The 16,603-nt window shown below is 39.8% G+C and overlaps 1 protein-coding gene across 3 annotated transcripts in view; it reads left to right on the top strand.

Moving 5' to 3' along the window:
• The first annotated feature begins 700 nt into the window (after nt 1-700).
• Nucleotides 701-16,603, top strand: part of SYTL4 (synaptotagmin like 4) — a 146,395-nt gene continuing 130,492 nt past the window's right edge. For 2 of the 3 annotated variants that reach the window (XM_077144906.1, XM_077144907.1), the window contains exons 1-2: nt 701-830; nt 1,782-1,900. The gene's annotated coding sequence lies outside the window, so the exon portion shown is untranslated. The remainder of the gene's footprint in view (nt 831-1,781; nt 1,901-16,603) is intronic. The other variant, XM_077144908.1, reaches the window with a different exon arrangement.

Below are 16,603 nucleotides of genomic sequence, written 5' to 3' on the forward strand. Positions count from 1 at the left end.
GCTAATGAGAGGGAGGGAGGGAGAGAGTGAAACCTACAATCTACAATACTGGGTAGATATGAACATTTTAAAATCTATTAGTATATATTGCTCAGGAGCTTTGTAAGACGGTTTTTACCAGTACACTCCTACTAGCAAGTCTGAGAGAGCTCGTCCGTGGCCACTTTGCTATCCGTAAGTTACAATAATAATAAAAAAAAATTTGCTAAAGAATCGCATCATTCTAATTCGCTTTCTTTGATTACTAGTGAGCTGAATATTTTAACCAGTTGTTCCTTGTGTGTACATTTAGTTTATGTCCTTTGCCCACCATGTTTTTATTTGAGACACTCTTATTTGCCATAAAAAGCCGAAAGCCAAAGGATCAGAATGATATAACATTTTAGGCTTCCAATTTATGCAGTCCAGAGTCTTCATATTCTTAAGTACACGACAGTTTGACAACTTTGGGCCCAGCTGAGCGGAAGAAGGTAATTTTTACCATCGAAGAGAGTAGGCACAGATGGAAGTAAAGTCTTAAAACCGTCTAGTCTTAAAAACCTGTCTTCAGTCCTCAAGCTCCCTTTCCTAACCCGGGAGACACCCATTTGGTGGCCAGAGCTGCCCTGGCGGGAGTGGCCCGCTAGTAAGGAGCCCAGAACGCTGTGCGGCCCCTTTAAGAGTCCAGCTCCTCCCCGCTCCAAAGAAAGTTGCAGCTTTTTCCGCCTCCCGGGAGGGTGAGAAGGACGGGCCGCAGGAACGGGCTTGTGGTCTTCCTGGAGTTTGAGACTCTCCTCTGAATCCGGCCCTCGGACATCTCATCTGCTCGCAGCACTTATTGCAGGTGACAGGTAGGTGCGCGACCAGCGGCCGCCCCTTCTCCCTCAGTCCGGTGCTCCTTCTGGGCCCCCAGTCCCCTTTTCGTTTCCGAAGCGCCCCCTCCCACTCCGCGTCTCAGGGACCTGCGTCCTTCCCCCACGCCCCTTACGCCATTCTTGTCTTTCCTTCTTCCTCGCTGACCGTCTGCCCCCTCACCCCTATTCGCCTCTCTGGACCGACCACCCACGCGTTGCCTCCAGTGTGCTTGGGGCGGTCACTCCCTGCTGGTTTTCTTTCTCCCGGGCCTCTAGTGTCCTCTTCCCCTGGCCCACCCGTTACTAACGCGGGCGGTGCCCCTGTGGGCTCTGCCTCCTCCCTTCCCCACCCCCACGGAGTGCACCGGCTTTTCCCGCCTGCCAAAAACCAGGGCCCCTCGGGAGAGCTAGCCGTAGGGGCGGGGATAGGGGCCAGCTCCTAGCGGAACTGTGGCGCCCTCCCAGGCGTCGAGTCCCATTCCCATCGATTCCTCCTGGCCCGAGTGCTAGCGGGATCTCTGCTGCTCACTGCCTCAGGACCTCGGACTTCGCGGCATCGGCTTCCCCAGCCTTGGCCGGTCCGCCACTGGTAAAGGCTGGAGGCTTGTTGGCCCAGAGCCCTGCCTCAGTGGGCTTTCTCAGCGCTTGGGGTTGGTGACCCGGGACCAGGCTTTGTGCTCTAGCACTGAAATGCTTTGTCTTGCCATCCTTTAAGCAGGCTGCGGGGGGAGGGGGGTTGCTTCTGGAGGAGAGTCCCCGTAACCTTCAGAAGGGGGCTTAGAATGCTTCCAGCTTCTGTGATGGTTTGTAATGGGCAGAAAAGGTGTCCCTAATAGCTCTTAACGTTGAATGAGATGGTTGGGTTTTTTTGAAGGTAAAATCTTTTGGTTAGAACCCTAGTGGCTTAAAGTGACTTGTTTTTCATTAACCGACTTTTTCTTCCCCCAGTGCCCTGCTGCTTCGGACCAGAAGACCTAGCATTCCAGAATACAGCTTTTGGCAGGGTTGGCCCTAGACCTTGTACGTTTGTGGCAGAAATTAGTCTTCAATACATCCTGGACTTACAGGTTTTTAAATGGCTTCTTTCCTGCCCTCTCAACTCCCCACCTCCACCTCTCATAAATCCATTCATATTAAGGTGTTAATGACCTAATGTGTTTATCCTGCTGGTCTGCAGAGAGAACTCTTTAATGCAAAGAGTTGAGGTGCTGATGAAGTTTTTTTTTTTTTTTAGCACCTGCTGGAAATCCTAGTAGAAAAACACCACCTTGGTTTGTGAGGCTTTTCTTGGGCAGGGGATGAACATTTTGGATAACAACATTTCAGGTACCTCACTCCTGGTCAGAGCGGTAAAATGGAGGTCAGAGTGTACTCCTTGAGTGTGTGTAGATTCTGGTTGATGGCCTCTCCTTAAAGGTTGCTGGTAATAATAGTTGTTAGACTCCATTGAGCCAGTGTAATAAACTCATTGCATGGTTATCTCATATAATCCTCATGATAACTCTGCAATAAAACTACAATTATGACCATATTATGATGAAAAGGAGGCTTAAGTGCCTTGTCTCAATCACCCACCTGATGAGGGGCAGAACTGGGCCACCTGACTGCAGAGCTTGTGTTTTTATCCTCTGTCATAACACCTCTACTGTCTTGGATATTAGGAATGCTAATTGCTCATGACTGAGGACTAAGTGATTAAAAATATCCCTTCCAAGATGAAACATAAGTTTTGATCCTTGATTCTACTTTAGATTCACTGTGGAGACTTTGGACAATTTACTTCAATGATGTCTTACCCACTTTCCTTCCAACATGGGGCCAATTGCTATGTTGCCACTCTAAGCACATACCTTTGTGTGTATCCAGATGAGTGAAACCTGGGCTTTCAGCTCAGTAGTGATTCTCCCGAAGTTAGGAGAGGGTAACCCTGGATTCTAGGGATGTGCACCTGGTTCAACTTCTTCCTCTTCTTCTGGCTAGGGGAGAAATGAAGGTGTGGTAGGTGATAATGATTTACCTACAACCAGGCCAGAGAGCCTGATGATGATTGTGTGCTTGTTTTGTCATGGCATGCATGGGGCATACCATTTTTGGGTAGGGATAGTCCAGGGTAAAATGTCCTCCTTGATCTCATCTCTGAGACATTGCTCACACTGCTCCCCTCCCCTTTTTTTCCTAAAAAAGCTAACTTGCTACCTGCACACACACACCAACCATTAATTTTTATTCATCTCTAAATATTTAGCTCTAAAGTCACCTTCTTTGGGACAAACTCACTGAATACTCACTTCCTTCCCCTAAGCAGAAGGACTGATTACCCCGTGTCCTAAGGCAGTTGTTTATACCTCAGTAGAGCCAACACTTATCCTACCTGTTTTTCCATGTAAGGTTGTACCCTCTTTAAAGGGCAAGGTCTGGATCTTGGAGTTCTCTTTGTCCTAAGTGCAAGGGATTAACAAGTATTTGTACTATTAACTGGGGATGTAGTGCCCTCAATGGCCTGAGGTCTGGTGATGGTGTGAAGTACAAAAGACATCCTCCTGAGGCACTTGAAATCCTGCAGCTCAGTGTTTTTACTTAAATGTCACCTTGTCAATCAGGCCTTCCCTGACCACCCTATTTGAAATTGCAACTGCTTTTCTGAGCATTCTGTATAATCCATCCCTTCTTGATTACTCTCATTTTTCTTGCCTGTTGTCTTTCTCCCTCCAATATAACATAAGCTCCCTGTGGGCAGGGACTTCTCTGTTTTATTCGCTGGTATATCCCAGCACCCAGAACAGAGCCTGGCATATCGTAGGTGCTTACTAATATTTGTTAAATGAATTGATGAACGACAGTACCATTCTATGAACTGGCATTCTTTTGTGGTCTCCTGGACCTAAGGTGAAGCCCTACCCAGTTGGACACACTATAACTGTAAGGTTGCCCCAGACTCAGTTCTCCCACAGCCTTCCTTCTGCTGGGTTTTACTTTGACATTACGTTCTTGATGACTACTTTGACCTAGTTGTAAGTGCTTCCTCTCTTATTTTGAAGCATGGATTTCTGGATAGAAACTTCTAAAGTTTAAAAGTGGAAGTGTAAAGATGCTGTGCTTCTTGTTGTTAGGAAGGGGGACCACACTAGGAAGAGGGACTGTGGATTGTCAGAAGTCTTGAGGCCCTCAAGGCCTTTGGCAAGCTCCGTAGGAGGTTAGAGAAAGTTATTGTGGGGCCTGGGAAGTCAACAGCTGAAATGAATAAAGGGTGCCCCAGTTCAGACTACTGGCCTCCCAGTCAGGTTACCCTTAGCCTTTCAGGCATGGGTTGGTTGTTGCGTTATGAACTTTGTGGAAAGTCATAGCTGAGTGCTACTTACTGTACTACTTGATTAGTTTTTTTTTTTTTTTTTGACATGGACAGGCACTGGAGAACCAAACCCAGGTCTCTGGCATGGCAGGCAGGAAATCTGCCCCTGATTAGCTTTTGTGCTAGGAGAATTACGTGGTGCGAGGGAACCACTGTGTAATATAAAAGAAAAAAACAAGACGAAACAACAAAACAACACTGTTCTGTCTAAATGTGGGGTTTTTTTTTAGAGCAAGTAGGTAAGAAATTTATTAAGTGTACATGCAGAGAAAGGAGCATGTGGACACTTTTGCAAGTAAAGAAAGATGGAGCACAAGAGGCAATGGGCAATGTGAGGCCATTTACTTTTGTAGATTAGCTTTACTTATTTCCCTTCCCCTTCCTTGTTCGGGGCTCTATCTCCTACCCTCCCTTCTTCCCAGGGCCATGTCTGGTGGTAGACAGTACAGATGGGTGGGTCTGTTGGTGTCACCCTTCTCTGAAGGTGACTCACTTAGGTGGGGGTCATTTGGCTCCAGATGGGTTAGCTGCCCGAGTGTTTTCCATAAGCGGGTAGCCCCTGGCAAAGTATCTGTGCTGGACACAGGGCCTGCTGACCTTGATTAACCATCCTTGTTCAAGGGCTGCTTCATGGTTTTCACTCTCTCCCCTCTCTCCCTGTTCTAGCCTGCCTCAAATTCCCCCTCAGAGAGTTCTCACCCCTCAATTTTGAGGGATGCCAAGGAATGTTGGTCTGTCTTCTGTAGCTGCTTCTGGCTTATTGGGGGGTGTAAGCCCACTCTGATGGGGCATAGAACTCTCTGGATATCTTATTTAAGAGAGGAGAAGCCCGGAGGCACGCTTGGAATGGCTGAAAATCCTTGCATAAATATTGGTTTGGTGTGAATAGCTTCTAGTCTGGAAGAAATAAACTTGGTGAGAAGCTTAATAATGCGAGGGCCTAGTAACAGCAAGGGAAGGGTAGAAGTAAGTGGGCTTAGGGGATGCATTAGCCAAGTGAGACTAGGGAAGAGGGATGGAACTGACCATCTTTCAAGTCTAAGAGTGAATCTTAACTGGGTGGCTTGTTCCTGTTTAACTGGGGAAGAGTGCTGTATGTGCTAAGTTAAGGGGTGCAGGAATGGGGCTTGATTGACTGGGCTGCAGTTTTGGCTACTGTGTTGGTCCAGTTATTTCCTTGAGAGATGTTAAGATTATTTTTCTGATGGCCAGGGCAATGAATTACTGCTGTTTTTTTTTTGTTGATAAGAGCAAGGCGTTTAAGAAATTGAGTATTTCTCAGTGGTGTTTGAGAGAAAGATTCACTTTTTCTACACTGTTGCATGAGCATGCAGGACACATGCAAAAAGGCAGTGTTCCCTTTTTCTAGTTTTAGAGCTCAGGTGAGGACAATTAGTTTTCATTTTGAGTTGAAGTCCCTGGGTCAAGGCTTTGACTTATTAAATCGGAAGCCTACACTGCTTAAGAGAATAGAAGAAATTCCCTAGGTGGGGAAATCTAATAGTTTTATGGGATTTTGTTTGTTTGTTTTTTTGGTTTTAGGGACTTTGCAAATGTATATTTTTATTTTTTTCTTATAATACTTTGGCTCTTATTTTGGTCTTACACAGAACTTTTTTTTTAATTATTTATTTAAAAAAATTTAACAAATGAACTAAAACATTAACATATATAGTCAGTAATTCACAATATCGTCACTTAGTTGCATATTCATCATTTCTTAGAACATTTGCATCAATTCAGAAAAAGAAATAAAAAAGACAACAGAAAAAGAAATAAAACGATAATGGGAAAAAAAAAGATTATACATGCCATACCCCTTACCCCTTGCTTTCATTGATCACTAGCATTTCAAATTAAATTTATTTTAACATTTGTTCCCCCTATTATTTATTTTTATTCCATATGTTCTACTTGTCTGTTGACAAGGTAGATAAAAGGAGCATCAGACACAAGGTTTTCACAATCACACAGTCACATTGTGAAAGCTATATCATTATTCAATCATCCTCAAGAAACATGGTTACTGGAACACAGCTCTACATTTTCAGGCAGTTCCCTCCAGCCTCTCCATTACATGTTGAATAAGAAGGTGATATGTACTTAATACATAGGAATAACCTCCAGGATAACCTCTCGACTCTGTTTGGAATCTCTCAGCCATTGACACTTTGTCTCATTTCACTCTTCCCCCTTTTGGTTTAAAAGGTTTTCTCAAAATCCCTTGATGCTGAGTCTCAGCTCATTATAGGTTTTTTCTCAATCCTTTCGTATTGAGTCTCAGCTCATTCTAGAATTTCTGTCCCACGTTGCCAGGAAGGTCCACACACCTGGGAGTCATGTCCTATGTAGACAGGGGGAGGGTGGTGAGATTGCTTTGTTGTGTTGGCTGGAGAGAGAGGCCACATCTGAGCAACAAAAGAGGCTCTCTTGGGGGTGACTCTTAGGCCTAAATTTTAAGTAGACTTAACCTATCCTTTGCTTACACAGAACTTTTAAAGTTTTAGAATATAAATAATATTCTATATATCTTAGCCCTAACTAGATTAGCATAATTTACATATTCTGGTATGGAGTAATGCTGAGTTTTAGACCTGGAGAACTTTAACTGTGAGTTTCGGGTGTTATGTATATTCTTAAAAGTTTTAGGGAACTACTAGGCTACACAAAGAGCAAAGCGTTTTAGAATTTAGATATAGCAGTTAAAGCTTAGGAGTAAATGTGATTGCTGTAAGAGCTTACACTTTAAATTTTAATTTTTTATAAGCATTTTAAATGAATTTACTTTTAGAAATAAAACATTTGACAGCTGTTTTATATTAGGCTTATTACCTGCAAACTATAGTAGAAGTTTTTTTCTGTTTTACTTTTTTTAATGTTTTTTAACTATGAAATATGACATATATACAAAGAAAAGAAAGAAAAAGCAATACTTTTCAAAGTACATTTCAACAAGTTGTTACAGACCAGATTTCAGAGTTTGTTATGGGTTGCCATTCGCTATTTCAGATTTTTCCTTCTAGCTGCTCCAAAACACTGGAGGCTAGAAGAAATATCAATATAGTGATTCAGCAGTCACACTCATTTGTTAAATACTATTTCTGTGTTATAACTCCTCCTCCTCCTTTGATCCTTCTCCTAATCTATAGAGGTCTTTAGGCAATGCCCATTCTGACTTTTACATGTTGAGAAGGGATGTCTACACTAAAGGATGGGGGGATATAATTAGTTGATAATCTTGGAGAGGCTGATCCCTCTGGGTTTCAGGATTTATCTGGCCTAGGAACCCTCTGGAAATTATAGGTTCCAGGAAAGCAAACTTAGTGCATGAAACTTTTATGGAGTCTCAGTTCGATCCTAGATGTTCTTAAGAGTTAACAAGGAGTGATGTTGGTTGGGGTTTAGCAAACCATTACAATTAGCACTATCTAACTGAAGCACTATCTAACTGAGGCTTGTATAAGAGTAGCCTCTTGACTCTATTTGGTCTTTCTTAGCCACTGATGCCTAATTTTATTACACTTTCCCTCCCTTTTGGTCTGGAAGGCATTGTCGATCTCACAGTGCCAGGGCCAGACTCATCCCCAGGAATCAGACCTTACGTTGTCAGGAAGACTTTCACCCCTGAATGTCATGTCCCACGTAAAGGGGTGGATAATGATTTTCCTTGCAGAGTTGGGCTTAGAGAGAGAGAGGCCACATCTGAGCAACATAAGAGATTTTCTGGAAGAAACTCTTAGGCCTCGTTATAGGTGGTATTAGCTTCTCCACTACAGAAATAAGTTTCATAAGGGCAAGCCTCAAAATCAAGGGTTTGGCTTATTTTCTTGGGAGTCATCAATGGTTGAGTAGGTACCCAGGGTTTCCTAGATAGGAAAGTTTAATAGTTCCCTTTTTTCCCCTTCATGTTCTGTTTTACTTTTATACATTTACTAGAGTTATGTTAGTTCAGGTAGAACATAATTTGTACACTTGTCTTGTTATTCCCATGATTTGTAACTTTTAATATTATACTAATTAGTAGTAGGACAGAAACAATTTCTAAATATATCAATAACATTTTATCCATGCAAATTTAGCTAACAGAAGGATAGAAAATATCTTATTTATTGTAATACTTCTTAAACACTTTTAAGTTAATATCTTAAACTATTTTAACACTTTTACAAGGTGAGAAAACAAATCTTTTATAAGTTTTCCTTTAAGAGTGAGAAGACTTGTCTTCTGAAAAAAGGCTGAAAAGGTCAACATACACATTAAGAAGGATGTTATTATGATATGATATAAAATTTTTCTTTTAGATAAAATATTCAGATGGATGAGAAAAACTTTTATATCCCTTCATTAAGAGTAGACTAACATTGCTTCTTGGCCTTTTGGCTAAGATCAATTGTAGGAGTAGACTAACAATTTACATTATTTTACAGAGAAAACTAAATTCTAGTTTTGTATGCATACGTGGTTTTAAGTAATTTTTCATATTATAAACAGTCTTATTAAATTTTGGTTAACATTGACTATTATAGACAGAATTTACTTTCATACTAGGAACATGTTAGTTGACGAAGTTAATATATTGCAAGACCGGCCTTGGATGCAGTTGGAGGCTAGTAAGGTTGGCTGCTAAGGTATTTTTAAAGATATAGGGATTATTTTGAGACTCTTGGGACAGTACTGTTTAAGTGAGTAGGATGGGAACTTTATTTTTAAGATTTGCCATTTAAAAGCAGATAGATATTGAGAGTTTAGGATGAAGAAGGATGCCAAAATGAGTTTTTAAGATTTAGGGCTGAAAACTTGAATGCAGTTAGGGTTATTCCTGGGCTAGCCTGGGATGCCTTCATTTATATAGGCGGGTTTATTTGCTTAAGAATCTTCTCTTGGATGCCAAGAGGTCTTGTTCTAATAGAGGCCTCAGGGAAATCAAGGGGATAAACACTAGTTGGGTCTACTAGTCTTAAATTGGCTCCCAGGGAGCGAAAAGATCTCCCTAGAAAAGATTGGGGTATTCAGGGACAATGAGAAATTGATGGTATGCTAAAACATCTTTGAGCACACAAAGGAGAGGGATAGTGAAGGTTTTCGTTTTGGCTTTACCACTAACTCCCATAACTAGGCAAGTCCTAGTAGAGGCAAGTGGCAGGAGGGAAGGCAGATTATAGAGGGTTGAGGGGTGAGGAATGAGGAAGACTGATAAGAAATATGGTACATACTTTGAAGAGGTATGTTTGGCTATGTTGGGAAGGAGAGAGTAGTTTATAGACAGCAGTGCACAGGGGACAAGAAAAAAACGATTGTATTGTTTTAAATATAGTAGAAATGAGTCCATTTATGTCTAGATGACACAGAACTTGATGATGCAAGGTCCCTGAGGAAGCAAGAGGGTGGGAGTTCTAGGATGAAAGGGGTGAAAAATTGGCCTGTAGAAAGAGAGATAGCTCTTCTATTGAGAATGGAGAGAAGGAGGACAGGACTAGAGAAGGAATGAGCTGTGGAGGGTAGGATTTTGAGGGAAGTCCCACCTGATCAGAGTGGTAAAGTGTTGGAATGGTATTTGAGAGGAACAAATAAAAGGAGCTCTTTAGGGACATAGCAGCCAGATTTACAGATCATCGTGAGCCAAGAAAGCCTTGGATAACTTGAATTTGTCCTGACCCCAAGTCACAGAACCCTGCACCCATTCTCTCCTTCAGCACTCATCAGCAGAAACAGAGTATAACCAGTCTAGTTTGGGGGATTTTTCTGTGTGACTATGACAGAAATATGAGTGGGCAGGAGATTACAGGCAAAAAATAGTTCAAATGGTATACTACTGTGGCTCTCGTATTTGTGACTATCTAAACCTACCTTGAACTTGAATAATTCTCAAGAGATGAGATTTACATGACGTCTACACTGCTTCTTGTTCTATCAGTTTAGGTATCAGAAAAATTATAGTATCAGGATCTTTAAACTATTGCTTGCAACCTATCAGAAAACGTGGGTTAATATACTGAGGGCCTACAATGTGCTAGACTCTGGGCTAGATGATTGAGATATAGCAAAGAAAAAGGTAGACAATGGCTTTTTTTCACGAAACTCATTTCAGCAGGGGAGGCATGTGTTAAACAGTGTATAAAATAATCACTGATTTAATTGAAATTGTAATAAGTTTTCTGAAGTTAGCTTTTTTTTTTTTAAACAAGTAGTTATAGAGCAGATTTTAAAGTTTGGTATGGGTTACAGTTCCACAATTTTTTGTTTTTTCTTCTAGGTGCTCCAGGGCACTGGAGACTATAAGAAATATCAATATATTGACTCAGCAGTCATAGTCATTTGTTAAATCCTATGTTCCCTGTTATACTCCTCTTTTTTTCTTTTTTGTGAAAAGTAACATATATACAAAAAAAGCAATAAATTTCAAAGTACATCATAACAATTAGATGTAGAACAGATTTTGGAATTTAATATGGGTTACAATTTCACAGATTTAGGTTTTTACTTGTAGCTGCTCAAAGGTACTGGAGACTAAAAGAAATATCTATATGATGATTCAGCAATAATACTTGTTTGTTAAACCTTAACTTTTCTGTATAACTACACCATCACCTTTGATCTTTCTCCCACTCTTTGAGGGTATTTGGACTATGCCCATTCTAACTTTCTCATATTGGAAGGGGCTGTTGATAATATGGGATAGGGGGGTGGAACTAGTTGATGTTCTGGAGAGGCTAGCTTCTCTGCATCTTTTAAATTTTGCTGACTTGATAGGTAAGCACAGAAAAATTCACCTTTATTACCAGTAAAGGTAAAACTTTTTCTCTTCATATCTATTGGTCATTTGAATTTCTTCCTTCAAGAATTATCTGTTCATGCTCTTTGTCTATTGGATACTTATCTCCTTTTGTTTTCAGATCTTTTTTCTCACACTTGAAACCATTAATCACCCTTTTTTCCCTCCTCCCTGAGGTCCTGGGACACTAAACAATTTTTCCCTAGTCTCTGATCATTCCTTTTTTTTATCACCTTTGAACTTACTTCTTTACCTACTTTGGAAATTTTGGTGTACCTAAGGCTCTGACTAGATTTTTATTACTTGATCCTACCCCTCCAAAAGTAAAACTTATGCCTTCTGTTTCCTCTCCTCATCCTATTCCCCAGAAATAATAATGTTAAGTTCGTGTGTCTTTCCAGACATTTTTTATGCCTATTTAAGACATTTCCTTCCTTCAGTCCATCCAATCTGTCTATACTTAAATGTAAAAAATACAAATGGAATCAGACTGTATATATTTTGTATGTGTTTTTTTACTTACTATGTTGTAGCAAGCTGTTTAGTGTAAACTACCTCAATCTTTTTAATAGCTTCATAGTATTCCATTATATGTAGGTACCATAATTTATCTAATGAGTTATTTATTGATTGATATCTAAGTTCTCTAAAATTTTTTTCCTCTCTTTTAAACATTGAGCAAATTTATGCTACCTATTTGCACTCTACTTGAATATCAGTAGGATAAATTTTGAGAAATGGGATGACTTCATTGAAAAATGAAGGCCAGTGGTGCTAAAGATTCAGAGATATCTAGGACAATAAAGATAGAGAGTTGTCTATCAGATTTAGAAAGTTCTTGATACCTTAATGAGAGCAATTTCAGCGTGTAAGGAGTGAGAATCTCAATCTACTATGGTAGGTTGAGAAATGATTGGGGAGATGAAATACAGGGGTGAATATGGACATTTCCTTAGAGAGTCTTGGCTCTGAAGAGCAAAGAGAGGCTAATAGCAGGGGGAGTGGGATCCTGGAAAGTTTCTCTTTTTTAAAAAAATAATTTAGGGAGGGACTTAATGTCTTTAAAGGCTGATGGGAAGGAAAGGATAATTGATAGAGCAAAGTTCTTCTAGGACAAAGTCCTTATGGCAGATGAAAGAGGATCCAGGATGAGGAGGAGGGAGTATCCTTAAACAAGGAAGGGACATTGCAGTAGGGAAGAACGAAAGTGAATAGGTACATATGAAAATAGGTTTATAGATTTGATAACAGGAATTTGTCTGCTGGTATTTATATTTTTCTACTTTTTAGGAGGTAAGTTCATCCTCTTAGCAGGGTTTGAGGTGGGGAAATTTTTGGGTTGGAGATTTGGAGTGTTTCAGGAAGGTTTGAAATAATAATTGTGGAGAACAGGAGAGAAAGCTAGGACCAGGGATGCATAGTTGGAGTGACAGGCAGTGTTGAAGTGAGCTTGGTGACCAAGAATTCATATTGGTAATCTACCAGATTGTGCTTTTTTTTCTTTAGTAGATCTCAGGAGTCCCAGCGCAGGCATAAAGTACAACAGTTTGGTTTTTCTGGGGCTATGTTTGTTTTTATTTCCAGGTATTTGCTGTGAAAGTATGGGTTATTGAGGATAATGACAAGACTGTATTTGAAACAATAGATTTCAATCTGTCTAGGTAAGGAAGTAAAGACAGGAGTTGATAGGATGAAAATTGAAGGGTCTTCAGAAGACTCTATGCCCCATGAGGTCTGAGAATAGGTGTGGGGGTAGGGGAGGGGTCATTGAAAATAGAGGCTTGAAGGATAGGGGGTTGTAGTTAGAGTGGAGTGTTTGAATTAATGATATCAAAGGTGGAGAAGTTCTGAATGATAAGCTCTTGAGAGTGGCTGAATGTGATGTGTGGTATTCTTGATGCCAGCTCATTTATTCAACAAATACCTATTGTGTGCCTGTTATGTGTCAGGCAGCATCCTAGGCGCTGGAGGTACAGAGATGAACAGGCAGAATCCCTTCTCTCATAGAGCTTACGATCTAGGAGGGGAGATAATTCATTTTTTTTTTTTTTGAGTAAAAGGGCATTCTTACTAATGTGCTGATTCCTGTATATGTAGTTCTGTTTAGAACTAATAATAATACTAAGACCAAATATTTACATGTATGGAACTAGGAAAGTCCATCTATGTATTTTGAGTGCCTTGCTTTATTGTAAATTATATTACCTGAATTATGAAAATTCATGCTTCCTGTCTTTAGAACTTTTTAAGGTTCTTTCATGTTATATCAGTATTGAAGATAAAAATGAATATATATAAATCTAATTTGAAAATTTTAGCCATTTTAATTTTTTATCCTTTTTTTTAGCTTTAGGACATTGCTTTTAGCTGTAGACCAGATGTTGATAATGCATGTACTAATCTTGCTCTAGGCATTTGATGTAATGTGCAAAGTAATTATGGTTAAGCAGTTTAGGAGGAAAAGAGGGCTTGCAATGAGTTAATATTTTACTTTTGTATTACATTATTTTGTGTACATATGCTCTTGTATATATTTATTAATATTTTATTTGAAAAAAATTAGCATTTATCTTGTTTTATAAGCCTTAATTAAACAACACCTTAAAATTATCTGTCCCATATACAATTCAGTTTAAGTTCAGCTAAAGGTTATTGGATTTTGTTTAATGTTTCTATGGCCATAGCTAGATCACAGCATCCCTAAAATAAAAAAAAAAGACCAAATGTATGAAACCACTGTTATGTGTGAACATGGGCTGGATTAGTCACGAACCATCATGCTTTCTCATTTAAGGGGACTGTATGGATGATTTTAAAGTGATGTGACCTGCAAGAAAAAAATCAGATGGCAGCGAAAGTTCAGTTTAGAAATCCCCCCTATTTGTGACCCTGGCAGGCAAAGAGGGTCTTCCCTGTGGAGATGCTAGTTTATCAAATCCTGTTGACTAAGGAGAAATAATGGTGTTGTTATATATGATGATGAGGCCTGTTGACTCACTAGAATTTTTTAAAATGTTTTATGCATATGAATGACTTGGATTTTAAAATACTCCATTCTTTCAGTTGAGGGGTTTAAATATTTTTAAACTTTCAGGCTGTTAAGAAAGGAGTTTTGGTGGAGAAGAGGATGAACTGGCTGTCTTCTCCCTGTCAACCTTAGGGGCTCACATGAGAGGAAGTTTTAAGTATGGGTCTTGAAAGCTGGAAATCTAAATGTGATTTGTCTTAATATATGCATTTTCCCTGTTGCTGAGTAGGGTGTTTGAATGCATGGTCTTGTTTTTATGATGTTACGCTTACTTCTGTGTACCATATTTATGGAGATCTGCCTTCTAGGATTGGTGGTAGGTTTAAGGAGCCTCGGGTTGCTGAGAAATAGAAAAAGAAGTGTGAAAGATCATGAAAATAAGGCCATATTTCTAAATATCCAAAAAATCACTCTTGGAAAAATTTATATATTAAGATATCCAGCTTCCCTCTGTGACATAGTTCAGAGAAGTATATATTATTTTAAGTGGGAATGTCTTCAAACCATTTATGAACTGAACTTGGTGGTATTGAAAGGTAACCATGTTGATTCATCATGAAGAAATTTCACCTAAATGTGATCCTGAGAGTTAGCAAAATAGATTATACTTTAGTAATCTCCCTCACCCCCATATGCTTCTACCATCATTTAGAAGGGATGTCCTGGTTACATTTAATAGGTACAGAGTTGCTCTGAGTCTGTTACACATTATTGCCTGGGGAGGTTAGGGGACTGAGAAAAGTAAGCCAGGCGGAGGGCCTCTCAAACATTTGCCTTATTATTAATTGAGGATTCAAAAAAATGCTTCAAGTTTCTTGAGGGTAAGATGTCCTCTTTTCCAAATATTACCATATATGAGAAATATTATTGGACTACATAGAGACGAGTACAGCATAGTGGTTAAGAGCTCAGGCTCTGGAACCAGACTGCCTGGGTTCAAAACCAGTTTGTTCCTTATTACGGTGTGTGACCTTGGGCAAGTTATTTGCTCAATTTCTGCCTCACGTAGTGTGATTGTAAGAACTCAGTGACTCCACGTATCTAAAGAGCTTAGAAAAGTGCTTGGCACATAGTAAGCATTATAGACGTGTTAGCTGCTCATATATATCATCTTCATCAGTTGGTGGATATTTTAAAAGGAACCAAAACTGAAAAATGCCTCAGTACATGCAAGCCCCAATTTTGAACAAGATACATTGGTATAAAACAAAAATCAGAACCTTATAAAATTGAGAGCTGGTTGTAAATTTCTCATTGGGGAAAATAAAAAAACAACTTTGCTGCCATAAAACTTTTGAGAATGGAGTCCAGTCTTAGCTGCCAGTGAGGGGACGCCCTGAAGCAGAATTGTCTGAGGCATGGATGTGCTCCATGGGTTGGCTTACAGGGAGTCTAGATTTCAGCCCACCACTGACAAGCCTCAGTTGCCTTCTGTTTGGGGGCCTTGATTCTGACTGTTCTACTTTATCCCCAGTCTTCTTGTTGTTCTTTTCTAATCTTATTTTTAATTTATGCTGTTTTGTTATGTTTCATGTAGCTTTGTGAACCACTTTAAATCCTGTCTGGAACAGTGTATTAATAAATATCTTTTAAACTGATCATATCTAATTACTAAAGTTTGCTTAATATTTATGCTTATCAGTCTACTTCTATGCAGAGAGGTACAGTGACTTTCCATCTGGGCAAGCATACTGATTAGATTTCTCAGATTTCATAATAAGATGTCAAAACAGCCATATGCTCATATGTTTCCCAAAGCATACAGTTAATAATAATTAAAACTAAACAGCTACCAGTATTCTAGGGTAGGAACTATTCCATGTCCTTTACTCATGATGTATACTTGAATCCTCACAGCCCTAGATAGGAGCTCTTATTATCAATCATTATTTTTACAAATGGGGAAACTGAGGCTCACAGAGATTAAATAACTTGCCCCAAGATCACATGGCTTAAAAGTATGATTAAAAGTGGTAAAGCTGGGTTCATTTCCTGGTGCCTACCCATGTTAAAAAAAAAAAAAAGTGGTAAAGCTGCCGTATGAAACCAGGCAGAGTAGTCTCAGATCCAGTACTTTTAGGCCACTATCCTTTGCTTCACTGTCCTTAATTAGAAATCCAGCACATCAGAACTCCAAGTCCTTGTAGAAGAGACTGTTCTACGTTACAGAACATTCACAGGTCTGGCAGATTATACTTCAGTGTTATATCTTCAGTATGCCATTTTCTCCCCATCTCTCCTGCCTTGGCCCTCTACTTTTGGCTCTCATCATCTTCCCCCTGGATTTATGTCACAGCCTCCTAACTGATGGTCTTCCTTCTAATCCATTTTGTGGATTTAGATAGTCTTTGATTTATCTAAAACCCTTTGTTGGTTCCTGTTGTCAAAGGCTGATTGTCTGTGCTTCTGAGCATAGCATATGATCCCCACTTAACTCTTCCCATCCTCTCTTACAATTTACCATCCAGTATCGCTGCACTGCTTGCACATACTATGTTACTTTGTGCCTCCACGCTTTTGTAGATTCTGTACCCTCTGCCTAGAAAACCCTAGGTACATGTTATTTGCAGTTCTGCTCATGTGCGACTGCTGGTCTCGTCTTTCTAGTCTCCTTTATATGC

The sequence above is a fragment of the Tamandua tetradactyla genome, chromosome X (assembly GCF_023851605.1).
Source record: "Tamandua tetradactyla isolate mTamTet1 chromosome X, mTamTet1.pri, whole genome shotgun sequence".
Lineage (NCBI taxonomy): Eukaryota > Metazoa > Chordata > Mammalia > Pilosa > Myrmecophagidae > Tamandua > Tamandua tetradactyla.